Raw genomic sequence first — 13,797 nt, 5'->3', positions numbered from 1 at the left:
AATGGATAAAAAGTGGTGGATGAGAAGACTTGATTTAACCTTAACCAAGATCCCAATTCTTTCTCCAAATTGGCCAATAGATTCTGTGGAGTTCAATAAGAAATCCCAGTGGTCTTCATTGTAAAACTTGACAAACCAATTTTAAATTTTAATGAAAGACCAAAGGGCCAAGGATGCTCAAGACGTTTCTAAGAAAGAATGATGTGTGAGGGGAATATAAACTAGCACTGTAGGAATGTAAAACTTAGTGTAAATGCAGTGATTGAAACAATGACTTAGGGTTGGGGAAGGATCTCCTGCACAAGATAGTACAAGCCTCAGTCAACAGAAAAAATTTGGCTTCATTGATAGTGAATAGTTTTGTTTCCAAACAGGCCATAGAGTGAAAACTTACATACATCCCTGGTAAAGAACACCTGGATGCAAATTCATACTGAAAACACCCTGGAGAAATGGAACCAAACAGGCAGGAATTTCAAGGAAGAAGAAGAAGTGGCTTATAAACATGAAAAGCTGTTTGGCCTTATTTAGTCTTCAGGAAACACATTAAAACCATAAATTTTTCTAGCCATCCAATTAACAGAAACTATAAAACGTCAGAAAATACCAACATTCAGAGACATTTTGGCAACAGTGACTACCTTCTGTTACTATTGGTGTGACAGTTGGATCACCACTTAGGAACAGTGTGGCCTGGTGAAATTGCACAGTTCATCTGATAGCCCCTCTGCACTTCAGAACTCATGCACATGTGTGCCGGAGATGTGCAGGAGCAACTCTATCAGTGTTAACTGAGCTACACAGGGGCCAGAGATATGTGGTAAAGCGCTTGCCTGGTATGCACAGGGCCCTGTGCTCCATCCCCAGCACCACAAAAGAAGGAAGGGAAGGAAGAATCCAGTGCCCACCTGCCATACAGTGGGTAAAGAGGTCTCTGTGCAGTGGAGCTCTGTGGAGCAGGATGGGCATCAGACAGCTGTAAGGGAAGCAAGCCCAAGGAGAACCAGCATGGGCACCTTTATACAAATGTTCAAAATCAGAAAACAGAATTATCACTAAGGGACTCATTCACAAATAGTAAATTTACTAAGAAAATGACTAACATCATTCAGAATCATGATTTCCTTAGGGGAAGGGGCGGTAGAGGGAATGAGTTCAGAGAGGAGCCCAGAAGCTCATGAGAACTTGATAATAACCTTTTGACCCTATTAGCATGTCAGTTCCCCTTGAGTTACTGTATAAATTCAGTACAAAACCAAACCAAAGACTACTTTTAAATATAATTTAAAAATTTACTAGAAGTATAAACATGAAAATAGGAAACTCTTCCTTGAAAGAAGAAAAAAATAGAAGGAACTTGCTGAACCAAACATCCCATTCTTTAAAAGCGCAATTAAAATGGCTACACTGGTATAAATAGCAAGTTAATGGAAAACAGTTTTAAAAATAGAAATGAACTCAATTACTTTTAAGTATTTAGAGTACATTAAAGATATCTTTTAAAAATCATTCTGACCATGGTGATTCAATGAAAGGTTCTGGTACTGCTGGAGAAAATTAAGTTTAAAAGCATTATAAAAAATAGAAAACAATACAGTTCTTTGTTGGGGTTAGAGAAGTTTGTTCTAAGAACTCAAACAATGGCCTGAGACCCAACCCTGTGCACAGTCACCTGCCTTTGAAATCCATGGAGCACTCGCCCCAACATGCATGTGTGTGTGTGTGTGTGTGTGTGTGTGTGTGTGTATACTGGCCACATGTGTGTTTAAAATTCATGCTTAAATTGGAATATATGCTCTTACTAATTCACAGAAGAAATAGAACATTTTTTAAATGAGTTTAAAATGTTTTACAATACTGTTGGTGGTATTTTTGTATTTAAACCTGCTTTTTCTTTCTAAAGGTTTTTTCTTTCGTTAAAGCCACATGATTATAAATATTCTCTGTTTTTGAAACTCCTAGTTTAAACACTGTATGAGAACACCTCAAGTTCTTGTTGGTCCTAAGGTAGGTTTACTTTATTGCTTGATTTTAGTGGCTATTGTAACTTAAAAGGCCACTTCATTGATATTTGTGTTCTAAATTCTAAATAGAATTATTCTATTCCATCTGCCAGTTTTACAAAGATGTAGAAATCTTTTGAGCTTCATCTTACCCAGTGTCAGTAACTGTTCTTGGTGAATAATTAGCAGAGTTGCATTTTTACTATTGGTATCAATGGGATGAAAACCTACTGTGTTGAGAGCCACAGCCGAAGGGGCCCCAGCAAACTTCCAGCTGCCGGCTGATGATTGGCTCACAGCGGCCCCAGCAACATCTAGCTGATTGGCTCCTCGGCCCCAGCAACATCTAGCTGATTGGCTCCTCTGCGGTGATGCTCATTGGGCTGTTTCCCTGCCCTTTCAGACCACGGAGCTGCTCATTGGGGGACTTTTTTGGCTCCGCCCACGTGACCCAGCCAATCGGCCTCAAGAGCAGGAGGATTGTGGGAGGTGGAGAGAAGCTTGGGTGGGAGAGAGAGGCTTGTGGAAAGCCGGTGTTGGCAGTTGAGGCTCTGAGGGTTTTTCCTGAGAGGCTGTTTTGTTTGGCATGTGTGGTTCTAAAAATAAAGTTAGTTTCTTTTGACAAGTGGCTCCTGATTGTGCCCAGCCAGACTGTGGCATTTGGTGGCTCGCACGGGGAGCGACTGAGGGTAAGTGAAACTGCTCGCCCCTGAGGGCAGGGCGAGAGGATGGGTAGCCATTTTAAGATTCCTCTTTTATTTTGTTTCACTTTTGTTTTAAGTTGCCTGTCTCTGGAGATGAGTGAGACGGAAGAAAAACCGCTCACATCTGAGGAAAAACTATTTACGTCTGAGGAACAGATAGGGAGAAAGGACGGATGCACATGTCAGGAGGATAGAAAGGCTATAATGACTTTTTGTTGTTCCCTTTTTATTTCATTCTGTTTCGGTTTTGTTTGGCGTCATCTTGTTGGGTTGTATTATAGTAGAAATACGGGATCAGAAATTAGTAAAAAACAAACTGAAAGAGTGTTAAGTAAATTGTTAGAGGAAGGAGGCATCTCAGTAAAATCAAGAACAATCAGGGCATACGTTGATACAATACAAAAATGTAGCCCATGGCTTTTTAAGGAGGAGTTGTTAAATATATCACAATGGAACCATCATGGTGAAGATTTAAAAAGAATAGAAAAGAAAAGCCCAGGGACTCTGCCAGATGGCACATTGCCATTGTGGACGTTCATATCTTGTTTGCTTAGTCCAAAGCCTTCAGTTCAGACAATGGTAGAGGAAGAAGAAGACATAATGATTCAAGTAAAAGAGAAGGTCTCTCAAGTTAGTCAGACAGAGGAAAAGATTCAAGTAAAAGAGAAGGCCTCTCAAGCTAGTCAGACAGAGAAAGAAAGTGTAAAACAGAAAAAGCCATCAGGGGGAAAGTTACATCAGGAGACTGCTACTAACACCTTTCTATCACCAGAGGGTGTAAGTGTCCAACCAACAGCACCACCTCTACAGGAGACTGCTACTAACACCTTTCTATCACCAGAGGGCGTAAGTGTCCAACCAACAGCGCCACCTCCATATGCTGGGAGGCCCCCAACCCCCGCAGTTGATAGTTGGGATCCTGAGACAAGATCTCAAATATTAACATGCCCTGTATTTGAGGCAGGAGGGCAGCGATTTTACCAAGTTTTAAATTTCAAAACAGTGAAGCAGCTAAAAGAGGCTGTAACAACCTATGGTCCTCAAGCACCCTTCACTGTAAGCATGGTCGAATCCATTAACAACTTGAACATGACGCCAGCAGATTGGGCTAATATGTGTAAAGCTGTGCTAAATGGAGGACAATACCTGTTATGGAAGGTTGCCAATGAGGAATTTTGCAAGGAGACGGCTAGGCGAAATGCAGCAGCTGGTTATCCTCAGAGAAATCTAGATATGTTGTTAGGAAAGGGACCTTATGAGGATCAGCAGCAACAAATTGCATATGATCCTGGTGTATACGCACAAATTGCTGCAGATGCAATTAAGGCATGGAAGACTTTACAAGGACATGGAGGTTTACAAGGTCAGTTATCTAAGGTAATACAAGGAGCTAATGAACCTTATGCTGAATTTGTAGATAGGCTTATTCAAACAGCTACCAGAGTTTTTGGGAATACAGAACAAGCAATGCCATTACTAAAACACCTGGCTTATGAGCAAGCGAATCGTTGGTGCAGAGATATCATTAGACCATGGAAACATGAAGATTTAAACACATATATTAAATTATGTAGAGACATTAATGAACAAGAGCAAGTCGTGGCAGCTGCAGTAAAACAGGCTTTAGATGCCAGAGACATTAATGAACAAGGGCAAATTGTGGCAGCTGCAGTAAAACAGGCTTTAGATGCCAGGCCAAGAACATGCTACAATTGTGAACAAACAGGACATTTTAAAAGGAATTGCCCCATTGGAGGAGGGTTTAACAAAACTAGGTATCAAAGGAGTAGAATACCAGGTATTTGCCCACGATGCCGTAGAGGGAGACATTGGGCTAATGAATGCCGTTCTCAAACCACCATAGAGGGTACTCCATTATCAAAAAACGAACAAGGACCAGGTGTTTATCCACGATATCGTGGAGAAAGGCATCGGGCTCCATTGCCAAAAAATGGACAGGGGGGCCCAATGCTCCGGGGCCCAAAACCACAAATATACGGAGCACTGGAGGAACCCAGCAACCCCATCAGGGTAGTGCCCAGGACACATTGTCCATCAGATCCCTCATCAGACAAACCAGAGGGAGCGCAGGGTTGGACATCTGCGCCTCCGCCAGAGCAGTACTAACTCCAGAGATGGGAGTTCAAATCATTCCCACAGGGGTGAAAGGACCTCTTCCCAAAGGAACAGTAGGCTTATTATTGGGACGCAGCTCTTCTACTCTAAAAGGACTTATGATAAGTCCTGGGGTAATTGATCCCGATTATGAAGGTGAAATAAAAATTATAGCCAGTTCTCCAAAGGGTATATCAGTAATTTCACCAGGAGATAGAATAGCACAGTTACTAATAATACCCAGCCTACATGATAAATTTTCCAGTCGTACTGTAGAAAGAGGTTCCAAGGGATTAGGCTCCACAGGTGTAGATTGGGCTATGCTTTCTTTAAATTTAGATTCTCGCCCCATGCTAAAACTAAATATTCAAGGACATGAATTTAATGGGCTACTGGATACAGGTGCAGACCTTAGCATCATCTCTCGTCAAGAATGGCCAAAACATTGGCCATTAAAACAAGCCACTCAAACGCTTCGAGGCCTAGGAGTGGCGACTAATCCCCATAGAAGTGCAATGGTATTAGATTGGAAGGATCCTGAAGGATGTGAAGGAACTATACAGCCATATGTATTGGATCATCTTCCTATAAATTTATGGGGACGAGATGTCCTAGATCAATTAGGTTTGACATTAACAAATAACATCAACCAAAATGCACCCACTATTATGACTAGACAAGGTTTTAGGAAAGGAAAAAGATTAGAAAAACAAGAACAAGGTATAGCAGCACCAATACAAATAGATCAAGGAACAGACAGACATGGGTTGGATTTTCAGAAAGGGCCACTGAGACAATAAAAATTACTTGGAAATCAGAAAGACCAGTATGGGTTCCTCAGTGGCCCCTGACTAAAGAAAAGATACAAGCAGCCCATGACCTGGTCAAACAACAATTAGCAGAAGGACATATACAACCTTCTGTATCTCCCCATAATACTCCCATTTTTGTCATCAAAAAGAAATCTGGTAAATGGAGATTATTGCAAGATTTAAGAGCCATTAATAATGAGATGGTTATTATGGGACCTGCTCAATCAGGGATTCCTCAGTTGTCTGCTTTGCCAAAAACCTGGTATGTTTTAGTTATAGATATTAAAGATTGTTTTTTTTCAATTCCAATTCATCCTGAGGATAGTCCACGTTTTGCATTTACTATCCCTGCACTGAATCGTGAAGGTCCTGATCAGAGATATGAATGGAAAGTACTCCCTCAAGGAATGGCTAACAGCCCAACTATGTGTCAAATTTATGTTAACAAAGTAATCCAGCCACTTAGAAATCAAAATCCTGAACTACAAATATTTCACTATATGGATGATGTATTATTAGCACACAAAGATAAAAACACATTGCTAGAATGTTATGCCACACTTACAAACTTATTAAAAAATTATAATCTAGAGATAGCAATAGATAAAGTACAATTAAATTTTCCAACTAATTATTTAGGAGTTCTATTATCCTCAACCATGGTCCGTCCACCAAAAATTCAAATACGAGTAGATCAACTCAAATCACTTAATGACTTTCAAAAGTTATTAGGAGACATAAATTGGATAAGGCCTTATTTAGGTATACCAACAGGAGAGTTGGGACCTTTATTTGATATCCTAAAAGGTCCATCAGATCCAAATTCACCCCGAATGTTAACGCCTGAAGCAAGAAAGGCATTAAAAATCATTGAAACATATATGGAAAATATGCATTTGGATAGAATTGATATAAGTTTGCCTTTATTATTTATTGAACTACCAACAAAAAATATTCCTACAGGAGTATTTTGGCAAGAAGGTCCATTATTATGGATACATTTATCTTATTCTCCTAACACTATTCTTACTAGGTATCCTGAGGCTGTAGGACAATTAATACTCAAAGGAATAAAAGCAGCAAAGGGAGTGTTTGGAATTTCTCCCAATAAAATTATTACTCCATATACTATGAATCAAATTGATGAGTTAGCTAATGAGTTAAATACTTGGGCAATAATCATGTGCAAATCTAATGTTTCATTTGATAACCACTTACCATCTAATCCTTTATTGTCTTTTTGGTCATTGCATCCTGTAATTTTTCCAAAAATGACAAGAAAAACACCTATCATGAATGCTCCAAATATATTCACTGATGGGTCAAATAATGGTACAGCAGCAGTAGTTACCCCTGATCAAACTTTTACATTTTTAGTACCCAAACAATCAGCTAGAGATGTTGCTGGGGCCGCTGTGAGCCAATCATCAGCCGGCAGCTGGAAGTTTGCTGGGGCCTCTTCGGCTGTGGCTCTCAACATCTCCATCAATGGGATGAAAACCTACTGAAACGTTTTTTAGATTTCGTTTTCCAGGTTAGAGAGTATACTTTTTTGGGGGGATAGTTTGGGGCAAAATATTTTTATAAAGCAGAATACACACTTAACCAACCTTTCACAGGGCTCCTAAGGCAAATTTGTTTTGGAACAAGGTTTTTTTTCTTCTTTTTAGTTTTTCCTTCTTTTTCTTGAAGGGTCAGATAAAGCCTCTTTTTTGAATCTGTAAAAACCTGCCCAGAACATCTTTAGGTTGACAGTATTTTAAGAATGTTGCTGTGAGAAAAGCAGCCTGCCTCTTCAGGGGTTTAAACATCCTTGTCTCATGAACTGCCATATGCTCTTAGGTAAGATGATGACATCTGTAAGTCCAGTGGACACAGGGATCGCAGCATTCTGCAAGAGAACAGTGTCCTGCAGAGCTCTCCCAGTCTTCTGAGGATCCCTCACCTGTGTGTGTCCCCTGGCCGCTCTGCACGGGAACTGAGAGGGTATTCAGTGTTGGTAAAGCTTCTTTACTCAAACAGGTAACTCGTGGCTTCTTCCTGTGGGTCATCTTGTTCACTACAGAGACTGCTGACTTAAAATATAAGGAGAAAGTCCCAAGAATTGGGCAACTCCAGATTATTGGCATCATTGGAAACATGTTTCTTGCAGCTTTCCGCCTGGCCAGCTTCTGTCTCGGTCCTTGTGTTGCTTCTTCCCCCTGGGCCTTCACCTAATTGCTACATTTGTCAGGCCAGTTGAAGAAGAGGGCCACTCTTGCCCAGCATCCCTCAAGGAGCAGTGAAACTACCCAGACACCCACTACTGTTCCCTTCCCTTTCCATTTGGGGAAGTCAGAATACATGAACACCCCCAAACTAGTAACTGTGAAGGAGAATGGGGCCATTTGTTTTGAGAAGATTTAAATGTTTATCTTAAAATCAAGGGTCTGAGCTGTTGAACTCAGCCTGGTGTAGGAACTCAGCTGTGTTTTATTTACAGCGTTGTCTTGCCAACTTTCACAGTACATTTTTGGCTTCCAGTTAGGGACTGGAGAATTTAACTGAATTAGTATAGCTTCAGCTAAAATGTCCTCACAGTCATTCAGGTGAAGCTTGGAAGAGGGTCATTTGAAGTCCTTGTTAGCTGATTTCCTGCAGCTGGGAGTCTTCTCTGGGCGTGGAAAATGTTCTCTTCTGACAGTGGACTCTCTGTGCTCAGACTTTTCAACAATGACCTGGTTACAGTCACTCCTCACAAATGAAGTTCCTGAGTCTACTGAAAACCATGCTCAATTAAGCTAATCCTTGGTGGCCATGAAAGTGAGGAATTGCTTCCAAACTGCAAGAATGGCAAGGAGAAGATTAAAGGTGCTGAATCTGTCTGCTAATGCAGGGAATGACATGAAAAGCAGGAAGGCTTTCCCCTGTGGGGTCCCAGTCTGTCAGAGTGCAGGTCCTTGGGAGGGATGAGGGACAGGTGCTCTGGGGAAGATTGGATGTAAATGCATTTCAAGAGATCAGACTGCGGGTCAGATTAGGCCCTGGCCATGTTTAGCTGACCAGGACTCCTGGGTGGAAGCACGCTGCAATGCAAAAATGCCAGCCTCAGACTCAACTATCTTGGGGCCAGCTGGCACCTGGTCCTGCATGGGTCCCTCTGCAGCTCACTTCAGCTTTCTATGCCAGTTTTCCTCCACTGTAAAGCTAGAGTACTCCTGCTTACTGCCTTCTGGTTGCTCATCCTTCATGTGTCAGAATTGCCACCACCACTGCTTCTGGTCCTATTTACACCCTTACTGCTTGCTCACGGCATGCCCTGCAACTTGGCAGAGCATTCTGCCTGTTGTCACAGTGAACCTGACAGCAGCCCTGCATTCCAGTGAAAGCCAGAGCTCTCAGATGTGAAGGGGCCTGCCTGAGATCACCCAACTGTAGCAGCAGCTGGTCCTTAACAGTCTCACACTGTCAAGGGTTGGTGTCAGGCTTCAGGATGCAGCCACAATGGCCCAGCACAGAGCAGGTGCCAGGAAGTACACACTTGTCACAATTTGTCACACTTCATCAGAGTGTGCTTCACAACCGCTTAGCTGCTGGCATCATGGGGCAGCAGTGACGGACCCTTTGCTCTGGTGGCTGTCCCCATGTCAGCAGCACACCTTGGTGGACAGGAGCCCTAAGCTTTGGGCCCACAGATGGCCCAAGTGCCCCAATACGTGGGAGGAGCAAGACCATATTTCTAGGGCACGTGGAGAGGAAGGGCCAGAGATCCCTAAGCTACAGTGACTGTCCTACCAATGAGACAAGAAAGCACCATTGTTTGCTGATCAGAGGGAGGGATGCCAGCCAAAGTCCGATATACTTGGGGGTGGCTGAACACTGTGGCAGGGAGAATTCTAGAATCTGGATCACTGGGACTTTGAGTTCTGCCATTCATTTACCAAGCAAGTCAGTGAGCTGCTCTTAACCTCCAGTCTTTTAATAAAAGGAACTGGCCCATGGTGTTTGGATCTGCTTAACTTCACTTGCTCTCCTTCACTTTGCTTGGGAGAGTGTCCCTGTGTTCAACAGGGTCTTAGGGAGACTGCTGGTGAAGGGATCCTGCTTCACACCACCAGAGGAGAGTAACCCAAGCCAATGAGGCCCTCTGCTGGAGCTGGAAGTGTCTAGGCAGCTCACAGTCTGCAGAAGGTGGGAGCAGCCTTCCCAAGAGCAGAGACTCCACAAGGCTGCTGGGGCTCTTGCTGCTGTGGTATGGTTCTGCCTGACGCCTGCCCTCCCAAAGGCTTTAGCTCTGCATTGTTCCACCAACCACAACCTTTCCTTCTTCACCTTAAGGGGTGAGGGTCAGTGTTTGTTGCTTTCAGGCCACTTGCCTTAAGAACTCGCCACCCTCCCCAAGAATCTCCGGGGGGCTCTTGCTTTCCATGTAACCCTTTTCCTGTAAGTGGGGTTTTTGTTAGCCACTTTGGGGCATTTTTTAAACTAGATATTAACAGATGAATATATTTAAAAGACAGTGACACAGTTTATTCCTTCCTCTGCACTCCTTTCTGGGAAGAAAGAAGAGACTATCTAGGTTGATTTCTGGTTTTGTCCATTCTGTGTTGCTACAACAAAATACCAGAGAATGCAAAGGTATCAAGAAAAGAGGTTTAGTTAATCCATAGGTACAGAGAAAGGGAAGTTCAAGACCAGGGCCCAAGCATCTGCTTGGCTTCTGGTGTTAGCACCCACTGGCTCATGGCAGAGAAGTAGAAGGGACCAATCAAGTGGGGATAGCCTCTTTACAGCAACCCACTCACAAGAACTAATCCATTTCCATGAGAGAATGAGAGGGGCATCAATCCCCTGTAATGACATGGCTTAATCACCTTTTCAAGGGCCCATCTTCCAACACCGCCACACTGAGGAATTAAACCCTAACATAGTTATGATGGAGACAATAACAGTTCCCAGTCCAGGATTCCCAGGGTGGAGAACCCAGCAATACTGTCCCTGAGAGTGAGCCTTAATCAGCCACTGGCAGAGAAATCCAAGAGCCCTGTCACCAGCCCCTGCCGTGGCATCACTAGGGCCCTTGCCCATCCAAGCTGAGCCTCCCAGCAGGCTCTGAGGGAGCAAATGCTTCTGCTCAGTTTGGGCAGGTGTCTCGAAGCCCTGCTCTTCGCTGTTTAATGAGCCGCCAAACACTTCCAGCTGTGTCTCTCCTCCGCTGACCATCTGTAAATTTCCTTTGCCCTGGAGCCCCATGGGGTGAAAAATGCATTTGCCATCTCCAGGCAGCAGCAGGTGCTCCCAAGCCTGGCCTGAATGTCCTGGGAGGGCAGGAGCCAGGCCAGTCCCGGGAGGGAGTAGGTGGGCATCAGGCCTCACTTGCCCCCACAGCAGGCTAGTGATGACAGAGGTGGCCTGTTTGCCACCAGACACATGGAATGCTGGAATGAGTCCTTGACGGGTGGGAGCCACAGCAGCCTCAGTGTCCTGCAGACACTGAACTGCAGGCCTAGATTGGTTCTGCAGATGGGGCCCCACCAAGGCAGCCCTTGCTCTGTGCTGGGCCCTTTTCACACTGTTGCCCCGCAGAGCAATGGAACTAGGTGCTTTGCTCCTCGGCTCCATTTTCTACAAGGTTCTGCTATTGGGTCCTAATAAGGCTTCTGGTACCCGTGGCACTGGGGGCCCAACATGTATTTCCAGTCCCCCCCCAGCTCCCCAGGGCTGTCACCTGCATACATCTGGGCCCAGGTGGTGCCATGGGAGACTACCTCCTGGGGGGGCTGTGTTGAAAGAAAGAGCCCAACTACCAGAGGATAGAGCTGAAAGGGTCTGTTCCCCTTCATCAGTGAGCTGACGGGTGGGAGCCAGAGGCTCTCGGATCATGTTCCTAGCATTCGGTGCAGGTGCTAGTTAGGAGCATGGGTGTCCAAGCTCTGCCACTACAACAGTACCCTGAGGACACATCCTAGTAGGAGCCCGGCTAGACTAGCACTGGGGAAAATGATGGTAGCTACAAGCACAGTGAGTTGAAATGACTGTTTTCTGGAAAGCGGTTCTTAGTAAGTATTGAAAAAACAGCAGCAATTATTAACATGTTGTCTAGCCAAAGCCCGTTATTCAAGTTGTCTTTTAACTTGCTCTTTTGGGGGCAAAAATTAGATTCTTGTTTTCTTTTAACTCAATCAACAGCCACTGGGCATCCTCCGTGTATTAGGCGATCTCCATGGTAATTCAAAGCACCCACATCTTATTAAATCCATACCTAGGCCTGTGTCCAAGCTGCGTCCCTGAAAGGATGCCCTTGGGTGGAAGCGATAGCTTTCAATTATTGAGCGCATCCGTTGTCAGGCTGTGCGCTACGGTCCTGCAGACGCCTGGCATCTGATTGCCAAGATGGTCTCACTGGGGGACCCGCTAACATTTGCAATCCCGGTTTACACTTGGGTGAGTGATTCAGAGAAAGCCAGTAACCGCAACTACCAGGGGATAGAGCTGCATCCCACTTGGGTCTGACCCTCCTAGGTTTTGTACTCATGGTCCTGGGCCGTTACAGACCTAGAGAGTGTCCGAGTTGGAAGAAGGGCTGAGCCCCAGCCCCCAGCACTTCAGGACACTTCACAGGAACAGACATTTACCCGTAAAGGTTACCAATCAGTGGCTTCCTCTGGCTGGAGCTGAAGTGCTGGTCACTGGAAGTGGCAACCCTGGGAGTCTCATGCTGGTTGAAGTAGCCCTGGTGGGCAGTTAAAGATGTGCCAAATAAAGCAGAGAACAAGTTAGCCCCTGACCTTGCTCCTTCCAGAGCAAGGAGTCAGGCTGGTGAACTAGGGGATGGGAGGGCTGTGTCCCCGGGATGGGGTGCAATGCTTAGGTCTGAGAGTGGAGCAGGAGGACGAGTTCCACCCCCCTCTCCCTTATCTGCTCAGAAAGGGAGTGGTGAGGGTGGGGACCTTGAATGTAGCTCCAGAGAGTTGGGGAGAACGAGGGAGGCAAACAGCAACCTGCACATCTCAGCCCATCCCTCGGGAAGTAGACCCCTGGTTACTCTGCCCTCCCAGAAGGAGCTGAGCTCAGGGACATGCTCAGGCCCACACAGCAGCAGAGTTGAGTTGGCTAGATCCAAATCAGGACCTGAAACCAGTCCCCAGACAGTGACCAAGTTTCTCCCTGAGGACCCCACCCTGCTGATGCTCTGCTGCTCGGCAACTGCATCATTAATTAAAAGAGCTTCCTGCCAGGAGCCCAGGTCCCCTGAGGGACAACAGATTATCTGTCGCTAAAATCCAGGGCCTTGTGTCACCTCTTAAACAAATCAAGGGCTGGACCAGCCCCAATAGCATCTGCTAGAGCTGGGCCCCAGGTCTTGGCATTACCTGCCTGGGTCCTAGCCACCTGGCCGCCCCATTTCCTCTCTGGCAAGAAAAGGGATCCCAGAGTGCAGGACTCGCACTAAGGGGGCTTGTCAGTAATGCAGTTTCTCCTGCCCTGCTGATCCCTCTCCCAAGATTCTGATTGTGCAGATCTACAGCAGGACCCAGACACACACATTCAGCCTCATGTCCCAGTCACCTGTCATGCAAGGGACATGTAGACTGGATCAGGTCTCAAGTTTCCAATTTCCATATCGTGTAGTTGAAGGCTAATTCCTAAGTTATCTTTCATGTTTTCTGATCTTGGACTAAAATTAGAACCGTGATTTGGGTGACCTTTTGATTCAGATCTGACACTGTGCTCTGAGCACGTGGTGGAGGACTTGAGCAGGGCTGATATGGACACAGAATAGTCCCTGTCCCTTGGCAGCAGCCACGAGAAGCTGAGTGCTCTGATGGACAGGGATCCAGAGGGCAGGGCATGCAGGTCCCTGCCAGAATTCATGCTGTCCCTCTGCCTGAGCATGTCAACCTCTGACAGGGATCCCAAGGCAGTCCTGGTCAGGGCTGCCTCCTCTCCCTCAGTGAGCTGCACAGAGCTCAGGTAGGGTGGCCATATCCGGATGCTGCTCAGCCCTGGGATCCTGATGCCTTTTGGCTCAGCCAGGGTGGTGGGTCCAGCTAGCTGATGATGGGCTGTATGCTTTGCAATGGGGCCCCCCACCCAGTGCCCTCTACAGTTGAGGGCTTAGATTAATGGGCATAAAGAAGATTCTTGATTTCCTCAGATGGATGGATTTTGAATGGTTACTCT

The sequence above is a fragment of the Marmota monax genome, unplaced genomic scaffold (assembly GCF_021218885.2).
Source record: "Marmota monax isolate L192 unplaced genomic scaffold, Marmota_monax_Labrador192_F-V1.1 WCK01_AAM20220418_F8-fsc00004, whole genome shotgun sequence".
Classification (NCBI taxonomy): Eukaryota; Metazoa; Chordata; class Mammalia; order Rodentia; family Sciuridae; genus Marmota; species Marmota monax.
This window is presented reverse-complemented; position numbering follows the sequence as displayed.